General features: G+C 44.3%; 1 long non-coding RNA gene across 1 annotated transcript in view; it reads left to right on the forward strand.

Moving 5' to 3' along the window:
* LOC134555134 (uncharacterized) overlaps nt 1–20150 on the forward strand; it is a 269397-nt gene that overhangs the window by 17518 nt on the left and 231729 nt on the right. Inside the window, exon 2 of the long non-coding RNA XR_010081373.1 lies at nt 6253–6708. This is a non-coding gene — a long non-coding RNA (uncharacterized LOC134555134). The remainder of the gene's footprint in view (nt 1–6252; nt 6709–20150) is intronic.

The following is a 20150-nucleotide window of genomic DNA, read 5'->3' on the forward strand; positions in this document are numbered from 1 at the left end:
ATGCCATATGGCCTCCTTAGGGATGTATTTCAGTTAAAAGGTTGTCTTGGTTTGAAAGATAGGTGTCTGCTAGGGAAAGCAGTAGCCTCCCTTGGAATGAAAAAATGTAAACTCCCTCCCCCCAAATTATAATCTGGAAATTAAGAGGCTCTCAGGCACTGTTGCTTCTCATGTGGTTTAAGAGAAATGGGGTGTTTTTAATTTTTTTTTCTTTTACAATCTCATTTTAGTAAAAATTTGGCTTAGGCTCCAAGGGATAACTCAGACAAGGAGAAACTTTCTGCAATGTCAGAAGTTTTTTCCTCCTTGGGCTGTGTCAGGAAATGATGTACCTGGAGCCTTTTCCTGGGTTGCACCAGGAAAGCTCTTTCCTTAGCTGAAAGGGAGCACACTGGTGATAGAAAGTTGGACATTGCCTGGTCTATCACTGACCCCTCCTCAGAAAGCTGGGTTTGGATGTCAGCTGGTTTCAAGTTTGTATTTCAGAAAGAAAATTATGCTGCACATCAGCAGGATGCTGTGAATAAACTGAATATATTGAGTTTGGCAAAACAGAAGGATGTAAATCATAGACAAACATAAAAATTAAATAAAAGGAGTAAAAAATATTTCCACTTTCCAAGTGCTGGCATTTTTAATTTTGAGGTAAGATGGGACTTGGAATGAAAATGTTTCATTTAGGCAAATACAGTTACTGATAATTTTTAGAAATGAAAGAACACTGTATTTTTAATTCTCACACTTTAAAACCCACAATGGAATCTCTTCCCAATTCAGTGAAATAGAGAAGAATACAATTTTTCTGTGCATAATTTCAGTTGACCTAATTCCTTTGATAAGGATTTGATAAAAAAGTTTTGCTTATCTGTCTCAGTGAATCGGATAAAGTCAAATATCTTACTGTGCCTGAACACTGACTTAGGATGGTGTTTTGCTGCACGGTTTTTGAAGAAATCCTTTAAATATTTGTCATGTTGATATAGTGTGTGACCCAGCCTCTCCCTGTCCCAAGGAAAGAGGTCTCCTGAGTATTTTGACTGGATTAATTAGTGCACTAGTGATGATCAGTTCTACCACCCCTGGACAGTACAAAGCATTTGCTGTTGTTCACATTGGGAAAAAAGAGAAGAAATTGCTGGAAAATAATTTCTGAAATGACTATGATAATGAATCATTAACAGCTTAAATAGCACTGTCAGGGATACTGGTTCTAATTGGTTTGTAGTAAAATGAATTCTACATTTAAGAGAAGAATTGATGGTGTAAACTGCTGCTATAATGATGTTTTAATGACTGGAACAATCTAACTAGAACTATTTTCCAAATGCGGTCCAAGCCCAACAGGTGATTGAATACAGCCTTTAGACTAAAAGTGTTAGGCAAAGCTGTTGCATTTAGTTTTTGTCTTAGAACTGACATTTTAATTTAATCAATAAATATTAGATTCCAACTCCCTTGATAAAAATACATTACCACTTCAGGTGAGTTGCCTTGCGAATATAACCTCCACTGAGATAATCCTTGCACTTCTGACTTTGCTCATGAAAAGACAAGGTTCTTGGGTTTTTTTTCAGGATCAGTAAAGCTTTGCAAAGCAAGTAGTTCACTTTGGGTTTTGTATGCTGCCGCTCAGCTCGACATGTAATAGAAGAGCAGTTTGCTTGCTGAGAACCTGAGAAGCAAGAAACTGTTTAAATAAGATGAATTATATAATAGGTATGCCCAGCTTTTTTAGGTGTTTGCTGTGGTCTTCAGATTAAATAGTGTATCTACACAATTTAGAAAGAAACTGCTGAACAGGCACAGGAAGTACTTACTGTAAAGCTTCTTGCTACTACCATTGTTAATCTATAATGTGCAGCCTGATTATGGAGATCCATAACAGCAAATTTAAAGGTGAGCAGGATGTGAAATGGCATGTACAGTTCTTCATAAGGAAACAGACTCAATATTTATTTAAGCCTTGCTGTCACAAAAGCCTTTTATTTAACTGAGGGGATCATGAACTAAGTGCTTAAATTCTCATTAATGAGCAAGTAAACTAGATAATCTGTAGAGTTTCAGTTCAATAAGCTACTTAACCTCTGCATCTCATTTACATGCTGAGCTGCAGACAAAGTGACTCGGTGTCTCACCAGCTGTGGTTAGAAGGAGGAGGATATTATTTGGAAGCAGTTCTACCTCTTGACCCAGGCATGTAGATACATTGTAGGAGTATGTGAAACTGCAAAATCCTATCACAGTCTGTATAAGACAGAAATATCTAACTTGTGGTAACATTCCAGGTGCTACTCCTTTGTCTTGCATAATGTATTGAAATAGAATAAAAATGCTATCCTTTTAATTTTAAGGATAGTAATAGTGTCTGTAGGCAGGGCTATGAAATGTGGTTTAATATAATCATCATTGCACCTCCTAAACTTGACCTGCTTTTTGAATACTGTTGTGAAAATAAAAAGAACAGAAAAGGACTAAATTTGGAGCCTGGTTCTTCTTAGTCTTCAAATGATAAGAGGTGTTTGTGTTATACACAGTATACTTGGAGATAATTTTAAACACTCCAGTGGCTTACAGTTAGGATTTTATTACCCTGTACTTGTAAGCCAGAAAGAAAAGGAGTTCAACTGCCTCTAAAAGCATTGTCACCACAAAGTGGTGAAGTGCCCTTGTGTCTGACCTGTTGTTGAGGTCAGTAATGTGCCAAACACATCAGTGCTGTGCAGCTTCCTGTGTGCAAGGTGTTTGCTGATGCACAAGCTGACCTAGAATGCGTCATCAGAGCAAAGAGGCTTTGGCTTGAGGTGGGACAAGGGGTAGCACATGGTTTATTTATGAGACATTATGTCTCTAGCAAAAGCTGTGTGCTTTTCTGCATATCAGGAACTAAAATGCATGTCAGTAGAAGGGATGCAATCTGTCCTGTCTCCCTAGGTCTGGGGAGTTTGGCTCTAAAACACTTAGCATGTTTAGCTGAAAAAGTGTTAAAAGCTTAGGCCTGCAGCTCAAGATATGAAAGGAGATTTGAAACATGAATGTGCTTGAGAAAATGTTTGCAGAAAACAGGTCTGGGGAAGGAAAGAAGATGGGGGGACAGGTGAGGGAGGAGGGAGAGAGGGGGTGAGAGAAGTGCCTTAATTTGACTTATTTCTCTTATTTAAGAGGTGTATTTTCTGCCAACACTTACAGTGACACCATCTGGTTTGCATATTGTTTAAGGGTTTTTTGTTTATGCCTAACTAGCTCAATGAGATGATCAAGGTGATATTTTTAAGTAAATTCAGTGTCAAGAGGGCATTCTTCAGCTCGTGTGGTGATGAATCTGGAAACAGAGTCTGTGTTACTCATGGTTTCATGTCTGTGGTGGTGGGGTCAGGTCATGCAGAGAAGTTCCTCCCTATACCAGAAAGGAAGGAGATGGTCTGGGGATGAAGCATAGAATTATTTAGGTTGGGAAAGACCTTTAAGATCTAGTCCAACTGTTAACCTAGTATGCTGCCTTTATTTAATAGATTTAAGACCTCTAATGGCTCTTCTTGCATAGTTATGGTTCTGAATTATCTGATAGGGGCAATTCTCCCTATGTTTGCAGCATCCTCTGCATTGCTGCCTGCTGATGACTATGATTATATAGTCATGAGAGAGCTGTCAGGAAGTGAGGCTGACCATTTCTGGTGTTAATTGCACATAACTCAGGGCTTTGGAGAGCTCTGATGTACCAAAGGAAGTGGTTGCCAGTGGCCATCATCTCACAGGTTTTGGTGTTTATGGCTGGTATTGGGTGTTGTCAGTAATTCCTGCTAGAGGCCATGGGTGGTTTCCAGTGCTGTCCATCACCCCCAAAGTGTGCCAGCCTGGGTGCTGTGCTGTTGCAGTTCACTGTAAAGAGTGAATGCACCTCAGTGAGTTGCTGTGCCCCTAGGGGCTTCTGGTGCCCAAATGTATTAACTGAAAAAAGGAGAAAAGATGGATCGCATTAGAGAAAATTATACTATTGGTACCTTCTTGTTGTGGTCCAGTAAGACTCCTCTTGTTGAGAAGTCTGGTTTTAGAACCTTTTTAAGTCTGCCATAAACTTGAGTCCCAGAAATCCAATATTTAGATGACTTGTGCCAGTGCTGGTTTAAGGAGGCATATGTTGACATTGTTTTGCTTTTAACTGTGTCAGAAAACTAAATCTTTATTGTGCATATACCACATATCCTGAAGAGCAGATGGTGCCTTGCAAGCTGAGAGTTTGCAGGCTTTCTGAGTGTCTTGCTCTTCTTTTTTCCACGTGTCTTTTGAAAATAAAAAAAAAAAGTATGTGCATGTTTAGTTTTCTGTTAAGAGCACTAAGCCCATTTGCTGTCTCCACCTTCCACTTTTAAGTGCAAGATGCTGGAGTCATCTGTGCTGGTTGGGGTTTTGTTGCCTCACAGTGCCATGGAGTTTGGTGGATGTGCACTGTGACCTTCTCCAGGTTCACTCTCCATAAGGGCTTTTTTATCAATGCCAAAGAGTTAAAAACTGAAAGCAAATGTTTCACCTGATCCAAAAGCACGACCACATTTGGTGTTTTAAAACCACAGCAAGCACCTAAAAAAGGTGGGCATGTCTAACATTCCATTTTGTTGCCAAAGCACTGCACAGAAGCATCCCTGTTCTGCACCCCTTGTCAGGGCCACTGCTGTAGCTGAGGAAGGCATTTCTGCACTGATAGGAAAGGACTAAGTTAGGTTCCAGGTTAGTCCATCCCTCTGCCCACTGAGGTGGTGATGTTCTTCAAGAGACAATGCATAGAAGTTACTCAGAGGGAATTAGAGTGTGTCCCTAGGTAAAACATCTGTGTGATGCAATTGGTGAGGACTTTTGCTCTCTCTGTGATGAAAAGTGGGGTCAAAATGGCAGTAACTGTGCATGACTGGCAGTTGGTGGAGGGAGCCCATCCCAAAGAGAGCTGGATAAGCAGAGACATCTCTCTGATTTCCTTGGCATACTTGGGAGACAAAGTGTGGGAATCATCTAGCATCACTTGCTGTCCTTTATAATTTCCTGCTCTGTAGGAATTTGGGAAAATGGCCTTTTCCCTCCTCATTTAACAATCAGTTTTGTTGAGGATGACGTTTCTCCTGCTTTGACCAGTGAGTTCGCTTGCCTCGTTGGTTTTTACTTGTAATTTTTTGATTACCCATGAAAATGGCCTTTTCCAGCCATTCTGGCTGCTGCTAGAAGGAGAAGAACACTTTCTTATGGGCATGAGTCTTGGAAAGAGGCTGGGATCTTAGTCTTCTGTTTTTTTCTGTTCCCTGAAAGATGTTTTTAAGTGCTTCATCAATGGCTTTGTAGTCTCCTTGTTCTTTAAAAAGCTCATGAAACTTAAGAGAGTGTTTACCCATATAGCCAAATCACATATTCCTTTCTGGTGCTGACCTGTGGAGTCTGAGATGTTGCCTTCTTAGATCCCAGTGCTTAGTGGCTTTTCATGTCAGGCATAAGTGCCCAGCAGCCCACTGCTTTTTGCACCCAGTTTCAAGGAAATGTGTCCAGTTTGCTGTGACAGATAGTCCGTGTGTTGTGCTCTGCTGGGTGGTGTTCTGGGGCACACCAGGGACAGAGAATGCTGTGCCTGAACACACCTTTGTGTGGCGTGGCCTGTTGCACAGTTTGGGTTTTTCTCTTTTCCAGGCCATGCATTGTCAGGGTGGGCTGACAGACTCTGTCCAGCTTCGGGTGTTGTTCTTCACTGACTGAGACATGTGCAGGTTTGCCTGTCTCAGGTGTTTCTTGAAAAATCTTAATTCTTCAGCTGGGTCTCTATTACTATGGTGTTGGTCTGCTTCAATTAGCAGTCTCTCTTTGGAGACACTTCCATTGTTAGCCAAGCTCAAAATCCACTGTCAGTGGAAATTTAGATGGTCTTTTGTACTGTCTTCTGCTTCAATTATTTTCTTTTCCTTCTCAGAGAAGAGAATATGTCAAGATGTAAAGTCTAACACAAATCACACATTTCTAATAGTTATTTTTCATGTAATTGTTACAGTTACTAAATGGGGAGGATTCACACCACTGGGGGGATGTTAATTATGAACTTGGGAGGATGAAAAGGCTGTGAACCAAGAGCATTCTGCCCCCCTCTTCTTTTTTTATCGCTTGAAAATGTACTTTGAAATTTTGAAAAGCACATGGGAGGGAGGATTTTGTGATTTGAAATTAAGTCCACTAAAAGAGCTCTGATGTATGCATTTAAGTAACTGTTCCTGTTCTTCTTGCTAGGGAACACCCTAGCAAGTGAGCCCTGCCCATGGATTGCCACCCCCAGTGCCAGGAGGGAAACTTCAGCTGACTTCTGCCTTTAAGAAGAATTATTCTTTGAGGAGCTCAGGGACATTTCCATGTCAACTGCTCTTGTACTTATGGGGGAATTCGACTTGCCAGAAATCAATTGGGAACACCACACAGAGATGGTACAACGTGGGCCAGAAGATTCATAAAACGCCTGGGCGACAACTTTATGGAATAAGTCCTAAGGGAGCTGACTCAGAAAGATGTCCTTGATCTGCAGCTGGTCAGCAGAGGGGATCTTGTGAGTGAAGAGGACAATGGGACTGTCTTGGCTGCAGCAACCATGGAGCCATTGAGTTTAAAATCTTGGATGACAGAAGCAAAAGTGCCAGCAAAACCTCAACTCCAGCCATGAAGAGAGCAGACCCCAGGCTGCTCAGGGAATTGGTGAGTAAGATCCCCTGGGAAAATATTTGTGCAAATGCTGGGGTGCTGCACCTGTTAAACATTCCCTCCTAAGGACACAGAAGCAAAAATTCCCAAATGTCAGAAGTCAAGCATGTGAGTCAGAAGACCAGCTTCACTGAACAGGGATCTCCTCTTGGAAATAAAGCAAAAAATGCAGGTGTCTGCCCAGTGAAAGCAAATAAGAAAATGAGTTAGAGTACTGTCACTCGTGTAAGTCTGCCCAGACTTTTCACCTTTGTTTAAAGAGCTATCAGCGCTTTCAGATGACATGGGAAGACCACAGAGATGCTGCTCCTCACTGTAGCAAGAAAATTAATGTGGCCAAAGCTCAACTGGAGTTGAAGCTGCCAGAATTGTGGGGGATGATGAAAAGAGTTTTTTCAGTTACATTAATGGTGAAAGACAGTGTAAAAATAACACCGGTCTGTTCCAGGATGAGGATGGTCACATCACAAACAGGGACAAGGACAAGGCATAGCTGTTTAACACATTCTTTGTGTCTGTCTTCAACACATATGGTGGACCAAGGGGGACCCAGTGCCCTGAGCTGGAGGACCATGACTGTGAGAATGAACATCTCCCAGGTGATCCTGAAAAATGTACAGGATGTGCTGCTCCAGCTGAATCCCTACAAATTTATGGGGCCTGTTGGGATTCATACGAAAATCCTCAGAGAGCTGCTGATGTCATCACAAAGCCTCTCTTGATGATTTTTGAGCAGTCTTGGGAATCCAGAGAGGTCCCAGCTGGTGAATGTGATCCTGATTTTCAGGAAGGGCAAGAAGGAGGACCCCAGAACCTACATGTCTGTCAGGCTCATTTCAGTGCCTGGTAAAGCTACAGGGAAGATTATTCTGGGAAGTGTTAAGAAACACCTGAAAGACAGTGTTTGTCACAGCCAGCATAGCTTCGTGAGGGGAAAGCCCTGCTGGTGGAACCTGATTTCCTTTTATGACAAGATAACCCACCTTGATCAAGGCTCATCAAGCAAAGCCAGCAGATTGAATTATTTAGGACTTCAGCAAAGCTTTTGATACTGTCTGCCACGGGGTCCTTCTGGACAAAATGCCCATCTCACAGCTGGATAAACACATGTGATGGGTGAGCAGCTGGCTCATGGGTCGAGTACAGAGGGTGACAGTGACTGGGGTGATGTTGGGCTAGTGACTAGTGGGGTTCTGCAGGGCTTCATCCTCCACCCTGTGCTCTTCAACACCTTCATAAGCAGTTTGGATGTGGGACTGGAAGGGATACTAAGTTTTCTGACCAGAGAAAACTGGGAGGAGTTGTTGATTCCCTGGAAGACAGGGTGGCCCTGCAGAGAGACCTGGGCTAGGCCATCACCAAGCATAAGAAGTTCAAGAAAGAAAAGTGCTGGATTCTGCACCTGGAATGGGGCAGCCGTGGATGATATACAGGGCAGACCAGGGCATGAGGGTGCTGGAGAGCAGTGCCATGGAAAGGGACCTGAAGCTTCTGGTCAACAGAAAGTTGAAGAGCAGTGCCCTGGAACCAGATGGGACATCCATGTCCTGAGGGGCAGCAGGCCCAGCCTCACTGGCCAGGCCAGCGACAGGATTGTCCCACTCTGTTCTGCACTGGTGCAGACCCACCTCGAGTGCTGGGAGCAGTTTTGGTCACTGCAATATAAGAAAGACATTAAACTCCTAGAGAGTGTCCACAGAAAGGCCTTGAGGGGAAGCTGGGTGAGGAATGGCTGAAGGCACTTGGTTGGATCAGCTGGAGGAGACTGAGGGGAGGCTCATCACGGTTACAACTTCCTCATGAGGGAAAGAAGAGGGGTAGGCACTGATCTCTGACCAGTGACAGAACTCCAGGGAATGGTGTGAAGTTGTGTCAGGGGAGGTTTAGGTTGGATATCAGGAAAAGGTTCTTACCCCAGAGGGTGGTTGGGCACTGGAACAGGATCCCCAGGGAAGTGGTCATGGCACCAAGCCTGACAGAGATCAAGAAGTATTTGGACAATGCTCTCAGTCACGTGTATGTGACTCTTGGGGATGGTGCTGTGCAGGGCCAGGAGCTGCACTTGATGATCCTTGTGAGTCTCCTCCAATTCAGCATGTTTTGTGAGTGCTGGATGTGTTACAGGTGTTAAAAGGGAGATTGCTGAGCTGATGCTTCCCTCTCCAGCCTGGCAAAAGTTCCTAGTGAGGCTTCTGCTTTCAAACCTGGGAACACTTGGGTTTTCAGCCTGTGCATGTGCTGAAATTTCTGTTTCTCTGCCACAGACTCAAGGAAAACTGTTTATCTGCTGATGCTGTTAATTATACGTCTGAACTGCAGTGTGAAACCCCTCCTGCACTACTCTTGTAGACAGCATAAGGTGTAAAACCCTTGCCATAAGCCCCTTTAGTAGCTGCAACTTTTCAAGAGAGGTTTAAATGGCTAACTTTCTCTCTTCCATGATTTCATTTGTACTGTGTGCTGGAATTTTCTTAGGGTGCTGCTGCTTGGTGATACTAGTTACTGGTTTTGGAGACAACTGTAGAAATCCATAGCGGCAAAAATAGATGCAGTCTTTTGTCTTTCCAGAATCAGCTGCTCCTGAGTCCCTCTGTGATAAATGTTTGCCCTGTTTTGCTTCTTCAGCATCTGCTGTGTCAAAGATTTCAAGGCTTGCTCAGGAAGCCTAATCCCCTGGTACTGCCCTGGCCTTAATTGTTAAGTTTCACTTCTTACCTGACTTAGGTTTTCTTTGCACCGGTAGAAGTGGGTTATCTCTGTCCCTATCCACAAGGACACCGAACAGATTATTCCTTACCTTTGTGCAGCAACTTTTTTTGTAGTCTGTCCTTTTGTTCCTCTTTCATCTCCTTTTCTTGGGGCTAAGCAATGCCAAATTATTCAGTCTCTACTCCTATGTGATCTTTTAAACACCTCCAAAGGGAAGAAGTACATTTCAGTTGAAATATTTCAAATAATATTTCAAGTATGACTTATTTAAAAAAAACCTTCCGTACAAACTTATCTTTGCATAGTGGCATTTTTTCAATTATACTTGCAGGGAAGATTTATCTGCAGTATTTTTGTATGTGTTTTTTATTTAGCATAAAATTGGAAAATGATTTGAAGCTTCATGGGCCGATACACTTTGAAAATCCATTATGGAAACTTATAACTCAGGTGGTGTCATTAAATCCACTTATCCACCAGGTAGTCCAAAGAACTGGGACAGACATCAGCCACTTCTGCAGTGCTTGCTTTATCCTGCATTTCAAGTTACTTTTTAAAAAAGCTGGCTTATTAACACCACCCATAAAACTTCTAAGTGTGGCAGGGGTAGTGATCTTGCTAAAAATATTTTTGCCTTGCTGTGCTGCAGGAGTAGGAACTTGGCCATGAAGTTTAGAGCAGTTTGGAGAGGGGGAAAAAAAGTTTCTGTTAGTCTTAGAGAAAAAACTCAAATGCATGCAGGGAAAAATGTTGAAGAGATGCTCTTAGAGCTGTTAGTCCCCACTGCCTTTGGTCCCCCCTCTGTGTGTCACAGAGGGAGTCCCATGCCTCCTGCTGTTGTGGCTGGGATCACACACCTGAATCTGTGCCAGTGCTGCTTCCATAAGTAATCCCTAATTACGTAATGCTTGATTTGATTATTTTTTTGATAATGAAATACTTCATTCTGCCTTCATGAATGGAATTGTCTTGCAGTTCCATTACACAGCTTTATTCAAATAACTTGCATTATGTGGAAGCCCAGAAATTGTGGGATTTTTTTCTACCTCATTTCTCAAACCCTTTATTATCAATGCCTTGATTTTCAGACTATACCAATGCTGATTATAAATGCATTTGGAAAGGCTAATGTTCAGAAATAATGAGATTTTCTTCATTTATAGCTGTGACCAGGAGATTGTGTAGTAATAAAGGCTCCTGCTGTAATAAAACATTCTTTAGAATGTTTTGAGGGCCTTTGTGGTTCAAGGTTAAAGATGCTAAGATAAGTCAAACTAGATTTAATAGTTTTTAGCACTATACAGAAGAGGTCCTTATAGTTTGGGGAACCAGTTGTTTCAAAGCGTTACTTCTTTTTTCATTAGCTGATGAGATGGACCACTTTGATTTTTGTTTGTGCATCAACATGTGTTATACATGGGATGGAAAATCTACTCTGGGGGTTGTACAGGTGATGAAGGGGAGGCTTTGCCTGACAGCCAGTCAGGGCAGAGAAAGCTTCCATGATTGGGCTGCAAGTTGCCCCCCAATGCTGGTGGGGCAGATACATGGGAAAAAGGCTTGGGAAATGGGGCTATAGGAGGAACCTTAGCACATTAAAGCAGTTAACAGTGACACAAACAGGCACCCTTTTGCTTTGGGTTTCTTGAGGGGAGCAGGGGCTTGCCTGGAGTGTCAGCTTGGCCCTCCTCCCCTCCTCTTGAGCTTCAGTGCAAGTTCACCCTAGTATTTTTCTAGTTAGAGGAAATATTGTGCTGTTATACTCCCATGCATCATAGAAGTGACAAAGTGGAGATGGACCTGGTCACTAGTGGTGTTCCCCAGGGCTCAGTTTTGGTGCAGATCTTGTTTGGCACCTGAAATAAATCCTCCTTTTTTAACTCCTCCAAAGTTCCAAGCTGGCTCAGGCCTTTAGAGGCTTTGGAGGAATATTTCATAGACAGGAAAAAGGACCTAAAAGAGGCTCTGACCCTCAGCTGCAGTAAGATGTTTATTCCAGGTGGTCTCCAGAGGGAAAGAGGGCGTGCACAGAGGAACAGGGTGTTTTCTCAGCTCTTGCCAGGGAGGGGCAGTTTGGGACACAGCCAATGGGGTCAGAAAGGGAAGGAAGGGTCAAACTACATGGTACAAGCTCTAGGAGTCCCTGAGGGAGGAGAAACCATTCCCACAGGGGAATGTAACAGGCACCTTTATGGATGATTTGGGCATGTCTATAAATGCTGAATGCATTTATAGACAACACCAAGCTGGGTGGGAGTTTGGATCTGTTTGAGGGCAGGAGGGCTCTGCAGAGAGACCTGGGCAGACTGGATTCATGGGCTGAGGACAATGGTGGGAGGCTCAGCAGGGCCAAGGGCCAGGTTAGTACAGTCCCTAGCTTTGGGAGGGGGTCCCTGAGTGAAAGGAGCAGGGCATATGCCTTTATCAACATTCAGCTCTATATTAAATGATCAACTCTTTATTAAAGCCATCAGCTGTCTGGAAGGGTCCAACAGGAGTTTTTCATGCTGCTATAGCAATCTGAAGGAACAGGTGCTGTACCAGTTCATCACTCCACTGCTAACACTAGGTGTGGAGTCCTTGTTCCCATGGGCACCTAGAAGTTCTCTGTGGTCAACCATCAGATGGCAGAGCAGTGGAGGTCTGTCACTGAAGTGCAAACTAGCAAGAATTCAGCTTATTACCTTCAGGACAAAGCCTCAAGAGTTTTTTGCTCTTTATCACAGTCTTTCGAGCTGGCTGGCTCCCATTCCATTCAGACTCTTAGTAGATTATGGTGAGTCTTTGGACCAGGCCAGGGGAGTGCGTCCACTCCTTCCTTGGCCAGGGCACCACCTGGATCTTTTCACCGTGTCCAGTCTTCCATTTTGGAGTGCCTTTCATCCCCAAAGAACTCTCTCCCAGAGTGCTGTCTGTTCATATTATTTGTATATGCCTTCCTCAAGTAGGCAGCGTGGGGGGAGGGAACTAGATAAGCTCCGATTATGGTAGGCACAGCTAGGACAACTGGCTTGCTTTTAATATGCTAATGTAGGAATGCAGGACCGGCAGGGTGGCTGCCCAGCCCCGACAGGGATGGGTTGCCTTTCTCTGAGGCACCAGCGCCTCCCATTGCTCCCTCCAGTGCTCCACAGAACCACGCTTGGCACTCCCCTCTGCTCTCAGGGGGCTGCTGCTTCCCGGGGGCAGGGTCTGTGACACCAGCAGCTGCAGTGGCTCTGGGTGGCCGCCAAGGCATCTCCCCAGGGCAGGGCCCCGCCTATAGTGGTCCAGGAGTAAATCTGTCAGGGCTGGGGGCGGTGGCAGCCATCTCAGGAGTTCTGGAGACATAACCCCACCACATGTCGGGCTACGGCAGCTACACAAGGGCAGCCTTTGGAGCATCCACACTCACTGAAGATTTGTTCATAACACCGAGCACGGGGCACCTCGGGGAGCGACACTTCCCCCCGGAGCTCTGCTGCTCTCAGCTGTTGCTTCTCAGGATGCAGAGATGGCACAGAGGGGAGACGGGTCTTAGGGTGAAGCTGAGGTGGTTTATTGAAGGTGTGCCAGGTGCCCAAGACCCTGAGCAGGGGTCAGACAGTGGATTTTATGAGGAGGTGATGCAGAACAGACAACCCACGAGGGCACAGCTAGGGAGGGGTCCAAGGCAGAGTTTACATCTTACAAATTTATCAGGGGGGAGCAGGGGAGGGGAATGTTACACAGGGACAAATAGGACATTGAGTAACTAAAGATTGATAGGGAAGGTTCCGGGGAGAGGGATAGGAATACGGGGGATTGACATTTGGGAAAGGGGGAGGTTAGGGAGAAGATAGGCACCTGGGGGCCAATAGGAGAGCCTGTAAGGAGTGGCTAGCTAATAAGTGAAAGGGATTGATATATAACCGATTGAATAGCAATTAGGGTACAAGTCAAAATAGAATACAAGCTGATACAAATAAAGACAGGCGCCATTATATGGAATGGGAGAGGATATGCATAGGGAAGACATACAGCAAATCCTAAAGCATAACCATAATTTCAAGCAAACCCCTTATAAATGCTAACTCACACAAAAAACCAGAAGGCTAGCTAAGAACCTGAATTAAAACCATGTTGCAATGCCAGGTCCTGCAGCTCCAGGCTGGGGAGGACTGGCTCAGGAGTTGTTGGGCAGAAGGGGCCTCAGGGATGCTGGTCAACAGCAGCTGGACGTGAGCCAACAGTGTGCCCAGGGGCCGAGAAGGCCAAGAGCATCATCTTGATCTGTATCAGGAACAGCGTGGCCAGCAGGACCAGGGCAGTGACCGTCCCCCTGTACTGGGCACTGCTGAGGCCACACCTCGGGTGCTGCATCCAGTTCTGGGCCCCTCACTTCAAAAAGGACATTGAGGTTCTGGAGCCCATCCAGCAAAGGGCAGCAAAGCTCATGAAGGGCCTAGAAAACAAGTCTGAAGAATGGCTGAGGGAGCTGCTTAGTCTGGAGAAGAGGAGGCTCAGGGAGCACCTCATCATTCTCTGAACTCCTTGACAGGGGGGTGGAGTGAGGTGGGGCCTGTCTCTGTGGCTGTGCCTTCAGTGAGAGCAGCAGAGGAAATGGTCTGAAGCTGGGACAGGGGTGGTTCAGATTAGATGTTAAAAACCCCAATTTTCACTGTTTGGGTTGTCAGGCATTAGAAGGGGCTGCCCAGGGCAGGAGTCACCACTCCTGGAGGTGTCCCAGAGGTGTCCTGGTCTGTTCTGGGTGATGTGTTTAGGGGTCCATGGGGGAGTTAATGTAGCATGCAGTGCTCACTGAGAGGAGTATGCTGATTTTTTTTTTTTTTAAAGAAGTACAGAGTACTTGGATGTAATCAGACAACTGTGTATTGACTTGTGGCTGGAGGGTATCAGGAGTGCAGCCTGGCCAACCAGCCAGCTATAAGCAGGTGTTAGTATGTGATTTATTGACCTGCACTGAGTTTCTGTACTATTTTTTGTAGGTATTTCTTAAAATTTGAGCTCTGTCCTAACAGCATTTTTTTTCTATATTTGTGATAATGCTTCTCCAATATCTAGAGTGCATTAGAGAGGAATTTCAGAATACTATGGCATTTTTGAGTCTTTAATTATGATAGCAAGGGTAAATGAAGCAAAATCCTATACAAGGTAGCAGCTATCCTGAGAGTGTTAGAAAGGAGTCTGGGTACCACTGAGTACTGTGTTCAGAAGTATGTACAGTTTTTGACTTGTTGCTGATGATATTTCCTGCATTTAAGTGGATTTTAGTGTTCTCTGTAAAAGAAGTCTGCACTGCATTACAGAGAGCTAATGTTAAGAGAAGTTACTAATTGCTCCTTGTGGCAATGTGTAGATATAAAAGTATGCAATGCAGTTTCCTCAAAATCCACTGAAATCCAGAAGGCTGATTTACAGGTTTGGGTCAAATGTTTGAGCTGAGTCCTAGTATTTCTTACTCGACAAGTTTATCAGCAGATAAGTTTCTGAATATGGTGCAAAAATCAGTTGAAAATAGTCTTCTCTTTTCTTAGCTATACTTAAAAGAAGTCTTACTCTATTGTATGTTTCTGTACTCTGTGAAAAGAGCTGAGACAGGATTTCTGTGGTCCTATCTATTCTATCCCTGTTTTCTAGAAAAGGTGTGTTACCTTGAGCTGCCTATGTCACCTTCATGCTAGTGATACATTCTTAACAGGGTTTGTGGTTCTAAGGATTACTGCAGGGGCATTTAAATCTTGTGTGTTTCTCAGAGCGTGGAATGTATTATGCTCATGGCTGTACCTACTGAGATGGGAAATATTTCTGTATATTATCTGTCTGTAGCCTTCAAGTGCTAAAAATAAAAAGGCAACTGGATAACAAATGATTCTTAAAAAATTAATGAAAACCCCAAAACCCCCAACCCCTAACCTATAATATTCATGAACAGCTGTCAAAAAGTACAAGATGTCCTAAATCAAAAAAATTCCAGCTCTTTAAAAATCTGTTTTCCTGATAGTTCTACTTGAGTGCTGTTATATCTTTTCTTCCTGAATTACTTTAGTATTTCTGTAAAGTTTCAAGAATCCTGTGAAAAATAAATATATTTTCAATAATGTCTCACTATGGTTCTCTTTAAGAAATAATTAAATAGTCTTTCCATAATAAGTTATTTTTCCAGAAATGAAACGTGGGAGGGATGGAAAGAGACACTTTAGTGAGTCTGTTGCTTTTTTTACTCTGGTTTGTCGTAGGTCGTTGTTGGGGTTTTGTTTTTTCCTCTTCTCTCATGGGATTTTGTCTGATCTATGGCTAAGGAACTATAACAACCCAGCACTAAAGAGAGACAAAAGAAGTGGCCACGCTCAGGGGAGGAGGGCATCTGGCTGCATTTCTCTTACCTGAGGGTTTCTGGTGGAGAGACTGCGGGAAGTGATTGGGTGCAGCTCCTCTTTCCCTCTTGCATTCTTGGCGTTCAGAGAGGAAGGAGGCTGTGGTTGCTGTGGGAATAATTCACCACTGCTACGGGATTCTGTCTCCTGCTGCCTTCTACTGTGAGTGGAGCTCTGCTCGTAAGAGCAGCTGTTGCCCTGGGACCTTATTAACACCCTACCTCACCAAACAAGGGACCTGTCACCATCCGCTTGGGTGCCTCAGGGGAAAAACCTGGGCATCCCAGCCCTTTTCCCCTTGTGTTGGTTTGGGACAGACTGGATTTTGGTAGTGGGGGGGCAACAGGGGTAGCTTCTTACAGATGCTGCTAGAAGCATCCATGATGTCCAACAGAGCCAATCTCTGATGGCTCTGGAGATGGAAATGCTGCTGGCCCAATTGCAGAGGTTGATAATGCCTCTGTGATTGCCGCGGTGCCTGCTTCTGTGCCCCAGCTGGCTCTGCACCACGGACACCACTTTGCAGTCAAGGGGCAAGCTGGTAGCAGGATGAACCAGGCTTGCTCTCCGTGGGTTCTTGGCCCTGAGGATCGTGAGGGCCGCAGGACAGTTGTTAGCCACGGCGAAGACGAAGGAAGAAAAGGAGGACTCAGTCCAGGTGCAGCAGGAGAAGTTTATTGCCACCTCCTGAGCCCTGAAGAGACAGAGCCCCGAGGAGGGTTTGACAAGGGGTTTTATGTGACTCTCTAGGGGAGGAGAAATGGGGGTGGCTAGACACAGCTAGCCAATCCAGACTTGTAACTGTGGGCAAACAAGGGGGTGGATACAGAACCTGGACCTATCAGGATAACAGGGGAGGAGAACAGAACTGGTGGGAAGAATGATTGACAGATAACTGCCAAGACTAAAATTAGACCTTTGTGAGGGACTGAGGGAAGACAAAGGAATATTAATTAGGTGGGTGAGGGTAGAGAAACTCCACTGGGGTACACAGAACTGGCTTATACATAGAACAAATGAACACACATAGAACTGATAAAAGCATGCACCCCAACATGTGATGACATATTTAAGAAGAAAATCAAAAGAGCGTGTGCACAGTTTTTTCCGGGGTGATGAAGAGCTGCTGCCGGGAGCCATCCCCAGTGTGGCTGCTGCTGTTTTGGCATGGCCCATGGTGAGCCTGGCCTGCCTGGCCACCCCTGGCCAACTGTGCTGTGGGCAAAACTGGCAGGAGTGGCAGCAGTGGCTTCCCCTCCCCAGTGCCCTGCATAAAGAGAGGCATTAAAAACCCCCAGTGCCGTGGCGGCCACCACTGCCCACGCTATGGCGATGAGGCTGCGTGGCCGGCAGTGGAAGCGTGATAAGCAATTCCCTGACGCAGAACTTAGAGGAGATAAACTTCTCAGCCCTGCCGGATCTTGCAAGAATCTTTGAATTATTGGAAATTGTTGGCAGTTGTACCTATAAGCAGCAGTTTTTCTTCTAGCCTGAGAAGAGGAGGAAGTGAGGACATGTGTGGGAAAACAACATGGAGGTTGTTTTACCTCAACCAAGGTCAGTGGTAAAAAGGAAGAAGGGAAGAGGTGCTCCAAGCATTGGAGCTGAGATTCCTTTGGAAGCCGTAGTGTGGACTGTGATAAAAGAAACTGTCCCCTTACAATACAGGAAGTCCACAAAGGATACAGAGATCTACTCATAGGGAAAATTGCTCACACTGGAGTTGGATGGATGCTAGAAAAAGCTGTGACCTGGTGGGAGCCCCAGCTAGAGAAAGGGAGGGCCCCTGCTTCCAAACTAGAGCAGCCTATTCTTACAAGACTACACCTTGTGGATGAGTGATCCATGCTATAACAGTTTGGGATGACTGTTTGCCCAGGGGAGGGGACTCCATGGCATAGCAGAAAAAAGATTCCTCTCCTTGAGCGAGTGGAAAAAGACCTCAAGTGATGAACTGACAAAACCCCAGGAAATTCCACCTGAACATGAAGAAGAACTTTTTTCCTGTGCAGTGCTCAAGCCCTGAAGAGATTGTCCAGAGAGGCTGTGGAGTCTCCCTCGCTGTGGATACTCCAGAGCTGCCTGGACACAATTCTGTGCCATGTGATCTGGGACGACCCTGCTGGAGCAGGGATGTGGCACTGTGGGCTCTTCCAGCCTGAGCCATTCAGGAATTCTGTGATACACTGCTTATTAAAAAGGTAAGAAAAAACAACAAGCAGTCTTCTGGAAGAAAGTAGTACTTGCCATTTTTTGAATAATGTTCAAATTTATTTTGCGTTTTTACTTTGCTTCACGGTAGCTAAATATTGCTTGGAAATATTAATGTTCTCTAAGTGCTGTAGTGTCAGACAGTAAAAGGGGGTTCTGGCTGGTGTTTGAAATTATGTGGAACTGTGTTACTTGTGTATTGGCAGTCATCAATCTTGCTATGCAAAGTGATTTGTTGTAGCACACAAAATGTTTGCTCTTTGCTGCCAGTGGAGCTGTGGCATAGAGCTCTTTGCGAGTTAAAAAATGTGAGCCTTGTAGTTGATGCTCTTACACAAGAGAAGTGATAGGAAAATCTGCATATATCCAAGTTGTCAGTGGAGGCTTGGCAAGTGCATGGAAATGTCTGTAAAGAGTGTAGGACTTTAGGTGTTTTGGGTGGTTTTTTTTTTCTTCCACATGCAGTCTTGTAAAAGCTGATTTCTATATTGTGTCATCAAAAGACCAGCTTAATTGCATACAAAAGATACATAATAGGGGACAAAGCCCTTCTGTTTGATTCAGAAAATGTTTCTTGTGCATTATAATGCCAGCTTTAATATCCATGGCTTCATTGTTAAATTGTTAAATGTATCAGTGTTAAATGACACATTAGCAGTACAAACTGTTACACTGGTGTATTTTTTTCTTTGCATTCTACTGTTCAGCTGTACCTGTGTTACAAATCCTTTATCTTTTGCTTTGTATGGGGCTTGTTAAGAGGATGGCTTTGGTTGAATATTTGGGGTAATAGATTTTGACCACTCCAGTGAAGGACCAAATTGTCAGCTTTGTTGTGGAGTGGCAGATTTAGACATGGATTTAGGGACCTTCTGAGAAAATGCTGCTTCACTCTACTTCAACACTTCAGTTTTTCTCTGGAAATAGCCAGGCTAGGATATCGCCTTTTGTTCCATTGTCTGTCTCTGGGATGCATGTGCCTGCTGGTCTCTGTCCTCCTTTGGCTCAGTGCTGGTGGTCCACACTAGACCTCAGCACCACACTGTGTCTTCTGCCAGCTCTTTTTGAAAGGGTTTGAGCAGGATCAGCTCTGTTTTCTTTATGATGTTCCTGCTTTGTCTCTTGAAGCTTTGCAGCATCCCCTGTTATTAAGGTCTCTGTGTTTACACCCTTATTCTGTGGGGCCTTTGTTCTCCTTTAGGAGTTGGGAATGTGCCGGGCCGAGTGCTGCTGCTTGCCTGAGTGTCTTTTGCTGGTCACTGATGGCAAATTTGTGTGACGCCATGGAGGTTGTAGAGAAGCTGTAATGAGGAGGACAGCAGCCCTTGCTCTCCTTGTATATTTAATAGCTTTAGGAATTGCATCTCTCTTCTGACTTTCCAAGCACACCAAGGGCATCCTCTGTCTTCTGCTTCTTGTTTTCTCTTCCAGTATTAACATGAAGTATTCACTAGAGAGTAACGAAACTCCACGACTTCTGCTGAAAACATGAATTGATGTTTCTTATCTATATCCTTCTTTAAGCCACCTCCATTGTGTCTTTAAAGTCCATCTTCTGTTTTGTCACAAAAGTAAATCCCCAAAACAATATTTTGAAAGCTCCAGCATAGTCTCCTATCTCATTATGTTTGTTGGTCAACTCCATGGACTTTTAAAGCTTTCAGCTGAGGTTGGGCCTGTGATGAGGCTAGTGTTGTGTCTTCTACCAGTGTTTAAATACAAAGCTTCTGCTGTGCAGTCAGCTAAAAAGCCTCTGCTTTTTCCTAACGCTTGGACCCTGAACAGGCACCCTTGCTAACTTTAAGCACTGCAGTCAAGTCAGCAGTTAACAACAAAAAAAAGAAGTCGGAGTATCTTACTCGTATGTCATCAAGAACCTGCCTCTTTCATTCTCTTCTACTGCTGCTCTACTGCCTCCTCTGCTTCTTCATCCAAATGTTCAATTTATTTCCAATCAAGGTGGAAAGAACAGTCATTAAAACACAAAAGGATCTTGTCCAATAAAGACATAAAAGTGTAAATGCTTTGAAGAGACTTGTTGTAATGGACTTCCACAAGTATTGATTGGGGTACACAGGTAGGTCACCTGAGGCAGCGATGTGTTAAATGAAGTGGAAAAGAGGAGCTTAGTCCAGTTATTGGTTTTAATTGCTGTGAAAC

Source organism: Prinia subflava, chromosome 9 (assembly GCF_021018805.1).
Source record: "Prinia subflava isolate CZ2003 ecotype Zambia chromosome 9, Cam_Psub_1.2, whole genome shotgun sequence".
Taxonomy (NCBI): domain Eukaryota; kingdom Metazoa; phylum Chordata; class Aves; order Passeriformes; family Cisticolidae; genus Prinia; species Prinia subflava.